Here is a 12,288-nt window from a genome sequence, read left to right as displayed (position 1 = left end):
CTTGTAGACTGCATTTCCCTCTGCACCATCACCAGCCAAGGAGAATAAGACCTTTATTCCATTTCCTAGGGCACTGCCCCTTTTCCCCACCTGTCCCCTAAATCTTGACATGGAGTTCAAGGTGACTGGGTGCAAACAGCTGAGGAAGTGTGGAGGGAGAGGCCCAGTTCTTCAGCGAGCTTGTTGAAAACACTTAGAGGACGGGAAATTGTATGGCCGCTGAAGATGGGCCCTCATTAGGCAGTGGCAGGGTCATAGAAAAGGGTGCCCTCTCCGCCTGCCATGCTATAAGGGCTTTCCAGTTCTAGAAGAATTTATGGAACTTACCACCATCCCATGCTATGAGAGCGTCCACCACAGACGTCACACTGACCAGCTTTATTGATAACTGTACTAAAAGGTATTCTGATGTTCGATGGAGGACTCAGCCAGCAGACAACCCACTGGGCTGTTGCTTCCCTGGACTTTGTCTGTGACCTTACTGTGTCCGGGTCTTTACCTGCTTATCTTCTGGCCCCTTTTCTTGCTCAGGTCTATTTTTTTCCTCGTCTCTTTTCCTTGACCCCTTCAATAGACAAAAACAGAACAAATATCAGACATTCTAACTTTGCATTGGCGAACATCCCTGCCAAGGCACTGACCCTGAGCACCTGCCAGAAGATATTTTTATTGTCTTTGGTTTCATTATAGATGATAAAAATACATGGAATTGGATTTCTTTTTCCCAGGATTTTGATTGTCAGTTGTTTATGTCAACACCAGATGGTATTTTCTGATTGAAGTTCTTTATAAGCAGTTTGAGTCTTAAAGTCCTTTTTGATATTGCTGGATCACCTTGGACCGTGAGCTTCATGTGACCCATAGGTTGACAGGAGGTATGAGCTGGATCTTTGAAAAGTTTCCACCAAACATGGGAACTGAAGCAATCACTGCCCCTCAGACTAATAACCTCCTGGTCTTAAAATGACTTTTAGTTTGGGGGAATATATAATTTCCTTGAAATTGCTAGTCTTCGGAAAAGCCACAGTTATTTTTCCTGGGTCACTTATGTTGTCTTCAGTTCTAATTTTGATGTGAGAGCAAAGAACAGATTGTGTCCAGCCAAGTTACATTTATAACTTCAAACAATTGTTCTCTCATAGACTAGCAAAAACATTTATAGCGAAAAGACTTTTAAACTCTTCCTGCCTTCCCTCCCAATTATAGTTGACACTTCAAGCTAACACTAAGAAGCCTGTTTGAGCACAGTCTTTGGGAAAGTAGCTAGTGTTTCCTATCAATTATTTGGGATTTGAACTATATGAAAGAGAATTAATGATACCATTCTATAAAGTCTGTTCAAGTTATTCTAATCAGTGAACATATAAAGCTCATGAGTATCAATTCCTCGACTAGGAACTGAAGATGAAGAAAATTAACTAAAAACCCTTGAGTTCTGATCTTTTCCGAAGAAAATTAACTAAAAACCCTTGAGTTCTGATCTTTTCCGAAGAAAATTAACTAAAAACCCTTGAGTTCTGACCTTTTCCATAGACAAAAACAAAGAGTAAGACCCTGAATAATTGACGGTCCTCTGGAATATAAGTATTGGACTCTGCATGGCAAATGTAAACTTCATATTTGTATATTACTCCAGGGTGTTTGTAGATTACCACAGAGATAACACACACAACTAAAAGAAGTTATTGCATTACCTTATCAAGGACATTTTAAGGTAACTTAAAATTACACCACAGAATGGAAAGATATCGCATGTTCATGGTTTGGAACACTTGATATTATAAAGATGGCATTATTACCCAAAACAATCTACAAATTCAATGTAATCTCTACCAAAACCCTGGCAGCCTCTTTTGCAGAAATGGAAAAGTTGATCCTAAAATCCATATGGAATTGCACAGAACTGAATAGTAAAACAGTCTTGAAAAATAAAGCTGGAAGACTCATGCTTCCCAATTTTAAAAAGCTACAATAATCAAAATAGTATGGTACTAGCATAAAGATAGACATATGGATTAATAGGATGGAATTGAGAGTCCATTGCAATTGATTTTTGATAAGGATGCCAAGACCATTTAATGGGGGGAAAGGACAATTTCTTCAACAAATGGTTCTGGGACAACTGGATATCCACATACAAAAGGGTAAAGCTGGATCCCAATCTCATACCATATACTAAAATGAACTCAAAATGGATCATAAGAGCCAAAACTCTTAGAAGAAAGCATAAGGCTAAATATTCATGACCTTGGATTTGGCAATGGATTCTTAGAAATGACATCAAAAGCACAAGCAACAACAACCACAAAAATAGATAAATTGGACTTCATCAAAGCTTAAAATTTTTGTGTAGCAAAGGACACTATTAAGAAACTGGGATGCATGGGTTTGGATTTATAGCAGGTCCATCCCCCTGAACCTCTCATAGTGCCCCATGCTAGAGCAAACTGTGGCCCCAAACCATTGCCTGGCCTCTGCCCGTAGGCTGCAGGCACTGAAGCGGGTTGCACAGTGCAAAAAAAAAAAGAAAGAAACTGGGAAGACAATCTACAGAATGGGAGAACGTGATTTTCAAACCTGATAAGGACCCATGATTCATAATATGTTTTTTAAAAAACCACAAAAAAACAAAAACCTCTGACAACTCAACAACAAAAGGCAAACAACCCAATTAAAATACAGGCAAAGACTTGATTGGACATTTCTCCAAAGAAGATGCACATATACAAATGGGCAACAAACATGAAAAGACGTTCAGTATCATTCGTCATAAGGAAATGCAAATCAGAACTGCAATGCAATACCACTTCACACCCATAGGATGGCTATAATTTTAAAACACCCAAACAAACAAAAAATAAAAAGTGTTGGTGAGGATGCAGAAAAATTGGAACCCTCATGCTTTGCTGGTGAGAAATGTAAAATGGTGTAGTCACTGTGGAAGATAGTTTGTCGATTCCTCAAAAACTTAAATATAAAATTACCATATAATGCAGCAATTCTACTATGTCTATACCCATAATAATTGAAGACAGGTATTCAAACAAATACTTGTACACCGATGTTCATAGCAGCACTATTCACCATTGCCAAAAGGTGGAAACAACCCAAATGTCCATCAATGGATGAGTGGATGGACAAAATGTGATGTATTCATACAATGGAAGATTTTTCAGCCATCAAAAGGAATGAAGTACTGATACATGCTGCAATGTAGAAGAATCTCAGAACATCATGCCAAGTAAAAGAAGGTCTGACACAAAAGGCCACATATTGTATGATTGCATTTATATGAAATATCTGAAAAGGTAAACCCACAAAGACAATAAAGCATGTTAGTGGCTGCCAGGGGCTGGAGCAGGGCGGATGGTAGTGACTGCTTTGACGAGGTCAAGGTTTCATTGTGGCGAGACTAACATGTTTTGGAACCAGGTAGAAGTGACAATTGCAAAACATTGTGAATGTACTAAATGCCGCTGAGTTGTATACTTTAAAATGGTGAATTTTATGTCAAGTGAATTTCACCTCAATTTGTAAAACTTACATCATATAGAGTTTGTGATATCATAAATAGCTGTGGCTTTGTTGTCATAGTTACCTTGTTACTGTTGGAACCCATGCGCTTCATAGCATTAGTACATTGGGAAAGTTCTTTGGTACCTGTGGGCAGGAAAACTTGAAGTTGGATGATCCCAAGTGGGTGTCTCTCCAAAATAACAATTAAGGAATATAGTTTTGCTTTTTTTGTCTTTATAGCTGGTAAAACTTCTACCTTAAATGGGCCCTGGGTTATGTTTTTTAGTTTGTTTGTTTGTTTGTTTTTAAAGATTTTATTGGGAATTGGGGGAGGGGAACAGTGGTGGGGAATCGGGAAGGGGAACAGACAAGTTGCTGTCCTTTTGTTCTTTAGTCTATTGGGTTGTCGGAAAAGTCATGATGCATTTTTGCAACGAAAAGCATAGAAAAAATATGTCATGACTTTTCCTACAACCCAATAGTTGTGGAGGACGTCACCTCACTGGCCCATGTTGGTATGGTGATCATTGCGCTCTTCCCAGGTGAGGCAGTCGCTTGCCGGCCATTGGACGGCTGCTCATGGTAGCTCACTGCAGCCCAGCTCGAGCTGTTGTTCACCATCTTAGCTGTAGAGGGCAGTGTCACTGGTCCTAATGTGGGATCCGAACCAGCGGCCATGCTGCTCAGAGCCCGCACTCCCAAGCCAACTCTTAACCAACGAGCCATTTGGCCGGCCCCCCCTGGGTTATGTTAAAATATGATCTAGACTGATACTGATTGGTTTCTTTTAATTTGAAAAAGCCTGTTTTAAATAACTTCGTATTACTTGGAGATGGAGCAGCTTTTATTTTTATGAAAATAAATAGTAGCTTTTGAAGAATCTAGGATATACATGTGGAATTGCAGTGAGGTTTTTCTGATGGTTTGCTGTACTGCACTGCTAGTTTTGTGACACTTTCTAAAACCCTCACAAGTGCTTTTTATTGACAGTGAGAATTGGTGTCAAGAATAAAAAATTCAGTTTTCAGATCATTTAAGCAAGTTTGTGCAAAAACTAAAAACCTTAATTTCTTATTTCTATCTTACACCTGTTTTGTTTTTTGAAGGAGGGTCTTTGGGTTAGATTCTGGCTAATGTCCTGAGATTGAGAAGACAGAGCCTCAGAAAGGTAGACGTGCTTTGCCAGTGATCACGAAACTTTTCTTTCTGAATGAAGTTCATGCCTCTGCCTCTGTGTTACCTGCGGACGGGTTTCTCCTGCAAGTGTTATTTTTGCTTGGTGTCCTGCACACTCTCATTTGGCTCCTCTTATCACCCAAAACATGCCATCCAGGTGACGATTTGTAGACATGAAGCAAACAAAGCAAGCTGGTTTGTAGTGGATTGAACTGGCAGCCTTTGGCATCATTAGCATGCGCCAGTCAACCGAATTAGAGTAAAAGAAGTGGCTTGCTTGAGCGAGGGCTTTGTGATTATAAAGGTAGAAGGAATCTGGTAAGCACAGCAGAATATCTGGAATAAATATAACAAGCTGAAGTAGCGGGTGAATGTGAACAGGTGTTCACCTTAAAGGAACTATTGCCTCCGACTTCCGTGAAATCAAGATTTCCTTCTTGTGATGTGCACCGGATCATTTTTTAAAATAAGAAAAGGTCAGTTTTTAAGTTGTGGAGAATTAAAAGTTAAGCTTTTCAGTAAAATATTAACTAGAGAAATTTTCCAACATGAGCGAACTTTACTAGACATGAAGCTACTGTCCTATCCCATGACAGCAAAAGGACGTGCAGGGGGTGGGTGAGACTGCAGCTTACTGCGAGATTGTGGGGGCCCAGAGCCCCTGCATACGCTTCCTCACACAATTGACTTAGCCTTTCTGCGCCTGTTTCCTCATCTGGGCAATTAGAAGAACAGAACCCACCTCATAGGGTTGTTATGAAGATTGAATTAGTTAATGCAGTTGAAGCTCTCAGAACAGTGGCCGACAGAAGCAAAGCTGGCTGTGTGTATGTTAAAGACAGAATGATGGTGTAAGATAAATAGGAGAGAGCTACTTTGATAAGGGGTGCTTTTCTGAGGGGCAGACTTGTTTACAGTCACAGATGCTCATAGTCCTGACCCTTTCTAGTGCACTGATGCTCTCTTCTGTTTGAGGTTCTGAGCACCCCCGCTATACTCTCTCTAGGGCCTTTTTACTGCTAACGGGCACCTCAACCAAACAGAATGCTTTAGGAAAGAAGTAAAGAACTCCAAAGCAGTGGTTTTTCAACTGCTTCACAAGTAATTTTAAGATCCCAGCACCTCTGGTGGTTTGTTGAAAACATAATTACTGTCTCATTCATTCACCAAGAGTTACTGTGTGCCCATCATTGGCACTGGGCAGAAGGGCACAACATAGGGGTAAGGGTCAGAGACAGAGATGAAGATAACATAGTTCTTTGGCCTGGAACTCACAGCCTAGAACAGAGGTCGGCAGACTTTTGAGACGGAAGAGCCAATCCTGTCCCTCAAAACAATTTAAAAAGTATTTGAGAGCCATAAACAAAATGAAATCACCATTATGTGAAGAATATCCCTTAAAATTTTTATAAATGAAACTGTGATGGTTTTATTTTCATTTTCCATTTTACTTCAGAGCCACATGTATGTACCCAAAGAGCTGCATATGGCTCGCGAACCGCAGTTTGCCGACCCCTGGCCTAGACCATTTTTGGTACCCCTAGAATCCGTGCCAGGAAACCCCAGGGCTGTGAATGGAAGAGCTTCAGAAAATAGCTCATCCTTAATGGTGTGAATCCTCGAAGCTGTACGTAACATACACATCAGTTAGTGTATTATTTCTGCTAAGCCATCTTAAACTTAGCTAGGAGGAAGAGAGGGAAACTCATTGGTGGAAAGAGTGTTAAAGATTTTAATGAATCATCTTGCTCTGATCTATTATCAGAGACAGCTTAGTTGGCCTTATTTTCATTTATATTTTTCAGTTTCTCCTAGCATTTTCAATAGTTTTAAATTGCTAGTTTGTATTTTAATGACCTCTGTTTATTCGCCCCACCCCCTTGGTTTTTCTGTTTGTGTATAGTTTCTGGTGAAAATGAATTAGGAAAGGTGATTGATGAGATTGGATAATTCAGCTTCCTAGAATATACTTTTCTCATTAAGGAAAAGAGTAAACTCTCTTCTCATTAAGTGATGCTATGCTGCTTCTTTTATAGGACTGAATTGCAACGCAGAAGCAATAAGTGAACTTTTAAAGATGCATATGGGGCTGCATAAAGCGAAGAGAGAAACTGGAGAAACTAATGAAGTAAGCAAAAAGTATGTTTCCCAGGTAAATAGCATGCTTCTGAAGTTTAGCAAGTTTCTTGTCATAACAATTACCATACTTTCGTAATGCCTAACTCTTTATAGCCATATTTCATCTTTGTATTGCTGTTAAACATTCTTTATTTTCTCCTCTCTCAGTTTTTATTGCTGAGCTCTTTGATTAAATGATTCTTTTTTGGATTAATCTAAAAATCTGCATTAAATATGCAACTTAGGTGATTTAGATCACTTGATAGGAACCTGTTATACTCGTATCTTAGGTTGACCATTGAGTATTATAAACGTAGGATTGTCTGTTTTGTGTCTGTGGTGTGCGGTTTAGCATAAGGTCAGCTTTTAGTCTGAGTGCAAAACTTACACTTCTGCTTAATTAAATGTCTGACTTAAAAAACTAGAACACTAATTTGAATATCATTTACACTAATTTGAATATCAGTTTTCCAAGCTGTGTTCTACAAGATGTGCAGCACTGCCCCCAGGAATAGGAAACATTTTTCAATGCTAAATTTCATAGTAAACACAAAGCAGACCGGCAACTAATCAGTGTAAACAGACATAGTCTTTACTTGATGTGCCCTAGTAAAGTTTTCTTTATTTATTATATTTGAGTTGGGAACCCTGTTGAGTCTTTTAGTCAGCCATTCGCAAGCTTAGACTTGGGGGTTTTTCGTTGGTGGTTGTCAAAGTTTTTTAAATCAAGGAAATCTATTACACTGCTTTTCATTGTAAGTTAAGAGCCTTTTTCCATCCAGAATGCTGAGTAGAAATTTTTGGAAAGAAAGGGGAGGACATGGAGTCAGAGTCCTCAGTGGCACATAGTGCTGGACATTCTGTGCACAGCACCCTGACTTCGACATGGCAACCTCACTGCTTCTCCACAAGCCTGGGGCCACCCAGCCCATGGGACTTTTCCCACAATGGTTGCTTCTGGAACTTCCTGTCTCATGGTGGATTGCAGCAGGGCTACTTACTGTTGGATATATGATATGTTTCAGCTTGCTCATTCTTTAGCTTTGAGTCATCAGGTTGAGTAAAAACTATTCAGCAGTCTTGTGTATCAATCCTCTAAACTAAAAATGGCACAAGACAAGTTGATTTACAAGTAAACTCGTACACACATTTTTTCATGCTCATGTTCACACTGACTCCTGCCTCAAAACGCCTCACACATAGCCACATGGTTCCCGCCTTCCTTCTCCAGGTTTCTGCTGTGGGGGCTAAGTTAATGGGAAGGGCAAAGCGAGATTGGAATCACCAGGAGTTTCCTGTATGTCAGTCTCTGTGCCTCCTACCTCGCAACACTGAGCCATCTTGTCTACCCCCAGCTTCCCTGTTTGTCTCCCACTCCAATCCTACCTATTAAGTATGATGTTTTGTTTATTATCTACACATCAGGTTTCTTCTGTCTCACCTTTAGGATCTTTAAAAATTAATCTTTCACTTTTAAAGGCACATACCATTTGACTCAGCAGTTGCATTTCTAGAAATTATATAACCTCACACAAGTATGCGGGTAACCCTGTACCACCGCAGCCTCTATTAAACCTCATGGGGTCCGGCCGAGTGGCTCAGTTGGTTAAGAGCTTGCTCAAGGGTGTAAGCTCTGAGCAACAGTGTTGCCGGTTCAATTCCTGGCCTGAGCTAAGCTGCTGCTGAGCTGCCAACAGGTGGCAGGATGGCTCAGCTTAAAAAAAAAAGACTCATGCACACTTTCTATCTCAGTAGCTCTTGTACGGAGACTAATTGCTGCCATCATTTTGTGTGGCCATGCGTCATGTCCCCCTCTAAGAAGCTGGGCAACTGCTCACTTCTTTGCCCAAACTGCTGTGGACTGGAGACATTTGCACAGCAGCCACCTCTATTCCCTTTCAGGCTTCTTCTTTTGAACTCCTGTTTCCTTACAGCAGTCTTTCTCTTCCCATTTGTGAATATCATGATTGGTTACACTTCTCTGCATTGCATATTTTGATATTTAAATGATTAAACATGTAGTGGTGGTATTTCTACTTGACTGTGCACTAGAATCACCTCAAAAACTTTATAAAATACTAATGCCTGGTCCCACCCCTAGAGATTCTGAGGCAATTTTTCTGGGGTGGGGTGTAGGCTTTGGCATGTTAAAAAGCTGCCTGGGTAATTTTCATGTCTGGTCAAGTTTGAGGACTAGAGATACTATTGATTTTTCTATATTAGTGATGACTCTGGTCACTTCAAAGTCATCATAGCCGTTTAAGTGATTCCTTTGGGTTTATAAGTATACAGTGGTGTTATATATCAAAACATTTTTCCTCTGCCTTTACCACATTTGTATTTCTTACTTGTTTTCATGTTACTTTGTTTTGGAAGGAATTTCTGATACTATATTAACTAACAGTGATAAAATGCTTCTTCAATTTGTGCATATTTTTAATGACTGCATGGCTCACTTCTTCCTCAAAGTATAATATTGGCAATTAGTTTTAAGTAGATACTTTAATAATGTAAAAAAGTATATCTTTATTATTAGTTTTAGAATTTTTAAACTACCAATAGGTGTTGGATTTTAACATATGAATTTTTGGGATCTGTGGACATGACACTATAAAAAATTTTAACCTATTTCTGGATTCTATTTACTATTATTTTCTTTTAAATTTTCAAGCATGAATTATAAGTAAGCTTTGTCTATAGTTTTCTCTCTTTCCATTTTATTTAGCTAGTTTTTAGATCAGGTTGGTAGAATAAACTAGTAACCTATATCTTGACCTATTTTAGGCATGATTTTTATGATGTGAATAGTTTCTGTAATGTCTGAAAGGATTCACTAATAAACAGAGACTTGTTTTTGTGGGGTGTAGTTTTTTAATTTTATTTTAGAGATGTTGGTCTAGTTAGGTATTTTATTTTTGCCAATGTTACAGTTTTACATTTTTAGTAGAAAAATCCATCTATTTAGTTTTATCCAAATTTATTAAGGCATACATAGTATTCCCCTACAGTTTTATTGCCTCTTTTAATGTCCTATTTTCCCAACTTCATTTCCTCCTTTTTTGTAATTAAATTGACCAGTACCATCATTTTTAGTCTCTTCACAAAAACTTTTAGTTGAACTATAAAACTTTAAAAGGACCAAAGGAGATTGTGAAAAGTCAGTTTTCAATTCCTGTTCCTCAGGCAATCCGTTCCCCTTTCATAGGCAGCACCTCCCGACAGTTCCTTTTCTTGTGGTCCTTCCAAAATATTTGGGGTTTTGCTTTCAAATATTTAATTCCTTTCTTCTTAAAAAAGTTCCTCTAGGTTTTTTTCTTTTCTTTTTTTTTTTTTCTTTTTGATTGGTTGTTTCTCAAGATTATTTGTTGCATGTTTAGTTTTTGTTTTTTGATAATATTTAAAGCAATGCTTGTCCTCTATTCTTTTTTTTTCAGTCTATAGATTTCTTGTTTAGTGATTTTGGTACATTTTCTACTTTTGTTATATCTTGCAAGCAAAATACTGTTGATTTTGTCTTCTGTTCATCTAACCTTGAAGATTCTCTAACTATGGATAAATTTATCCTCTTTAATTTGTGGTTGATATTTCATTTGTATGTTTTCTGTGTATAATTAAGTTCTTAATTTTTATATTACTTGTCTCTATTTATACCTTCTGTTTTATAGAATGTTTTCCCCTTTTCACTTTTCAACAAATTTTAAAGGTGAACAAACTTTTGAATTCTCTTAGTGCTAAAAATAGCATGTTTCTATATTTATTTACTATCATTAAAGCAAAAACAGGAACTTTTCTTTCCTTCCATATAAGGAAACTCAGTTTCTCCGTTTTGGCATCCCCTCTTCCTATTTCTTAGCTACCCCCGTTATTTTTTCCTTTCCCATTTTATGGTTGTTCAATGAGGTGTACTAGTTGTTCTGGGCTTCATCCTGTTGTTTATAAGTACTTTGCTCTTCTTGATTCAGTTAACAGCCACCCAGGCTTTCTCTGTGCTGGGTGCAGAGAGAAAGGCCGTTTTGTCTTCAAGGTCCCCTTTCTGGTTAAGGAGGTGTCTTGCATGCATATCAACAATGGCAAAAGATTCATGTGTCAGGTGTGCTGGAGACAAACAAGGAGGGAGTGATGTTTGTTGAGTCAGCGAAGGCATCCTGGGAGCTGAGTGTTACTGTACCAGTAGGGCTTTGAGAGGTAAAGGATAAAGCAAAAGGGAGAGAGTATGAAGGTGCCCAAGTTCATCAAAGCCCGAAGGTGCTCAGGTGGCCAGATGGTGATATATTGGGGCCAGATGGTGAAGCATCTTAAGTGCCTGGCTGACAAGTTTCAGTTTGTCTCCTGTGGGCTGTACCACTAAGGCTTTAACACAGGGGAGCACCATGCTCAAGGCTATTTTTAGGACGATAACACTGTCATGGGAAGCAGAGCTGCAGGGAGGAGGCCAGGCAGCTGTGGCCGTTGTCCAGGTGGGAGATGATGGGAGCTTGAACAAGGTGGTGGCAATGGTGATGGCGGAGAGAAGGCACGCTGTTTTGAGGCAGAACCTAAAAATACTAGTGTCTGACTCAGGCGAGATTGGGAATTAGAGGATGACCCAGAGTCGTTGTTTGTTTGTTTGTTTGTTTGTTTTAGGGAAGGTGATAATAGATGGTGGAAATATTGACCTGCTTGTGGAGTGGGGTAAAATTTGTGGAGAGGGTGGCAGAGACTGATTTGGAGAGGGACAGAGGAGAGTGTATTTTAGGACTTGTTGAATTTAAGAAGCCTTCAAGAGGTCTAGAAAAACATATCTAGGAGCAGTGGGCAATATGGGTTGGAAACTCAGGTGAGATGTAGGGGCTGGAGATAAAGGTGTGAGACACACTTGCCCAGAGGAGGACGTCAAAGCCGTAAGAACAGGTATAAAATCCCCTCCCCCCAGGTAGAGCATGTAGACAGAAAATAAAAGGGCTCAGGATGGCCTCTTGGCAAAGACCAGTCTTTATGTGTAGGGAATCGAAATGTCCCGAGCACTGTAACACGTGCCCAGTATGAGGTAGCGAGGGCTTGCTCAGATGCCTTACTTGATCTTCTGAATAGCCCCGTGTACGGCAATTATTACTACCCTACTTTGTGGGCCAGGAAACTAAGGCCCAAGGCATTGTTACCAAGCTAGCAAGTGGGATCGCAGGCCAGGCCTGGGTCCATGTGGGTGCTAGAGGAAGGGGTAGGGAGAAGCAGAACCGGGGTGCTGTGGGAGAGAGGACTTCCTACAAGGGGCAGTGGCCAGCAGTGGCCATTCACCCAGAGGTCCAGTAGGACAAGGAGCGGCTAAGCCACTGGTTTTTCGCAGTGATCCCAGCATGCTCAGTTCCCACTCAGCACCGAAGTCGGCTCGCACTGCATCAGAGAAGCGGGGAAATGCAGCCGCTGACTGTGGCTTGTGGAGGCAGCTTGGTGGTAGAGGAATGAATGATAGGGTACCTGGGCTGGGGGTGGAGGCTGGGG

The 12,288-nt window shown here is 40.0% G+C and overlaps 1 protein-coding gene across 10 annotated transcripts in view; it reads left to right on the top strand.

Annotated features, from left to right (window-relative positions):
- Positions 1 to 12,288, top strand: part of ZHX3 (zinc fingers and homeoboxes 3) — a 139,608-nt gene that overhangs the window by 64,198 nt on the left and 63,122 nt on the right. For 7 of the 10 annotated variants that reach the window (XM_019636934.1, XM_019636935.1, XM_019636936.1 and 4 more), the window contains one exon: positions 6,729 to 6,831. The exons of 1 other annotated variant lie outside the window; for it this stretch is intronic. The gene's annotated coding sequence lies outside the window, so the exon portion shown is untranslated. Of the gene's footprint in view, positions 1 to 6,728; positions 6,845 to 12,288 lie in introns of all 10 variants that reach the window. 2 more of the 10 variants (XM_019636941.1, XM_019636940.1) reach the window with 2 other exon arrangements.

Source organism: Hipposideros armiger, unplaced genomic scaffold, assembly GCF_001890085.2.
Source record: "Hipposideros armiger isolate ML-2016 unplaced genomic scaffold, ASM189008v1 scaffold_31, whole genome shotgun sequence".
Lineage (NCBI taxonomy): Eukaryota > Metazoa > Chordata > Mammalia > Chiroptera > Hipposideridae > Hipposideros > Hipposideros armiger.
Note: the sequence above shows the minus strand (reverse complement) of the source record. Positions and strands in the feature narration are given on the sequence as shown.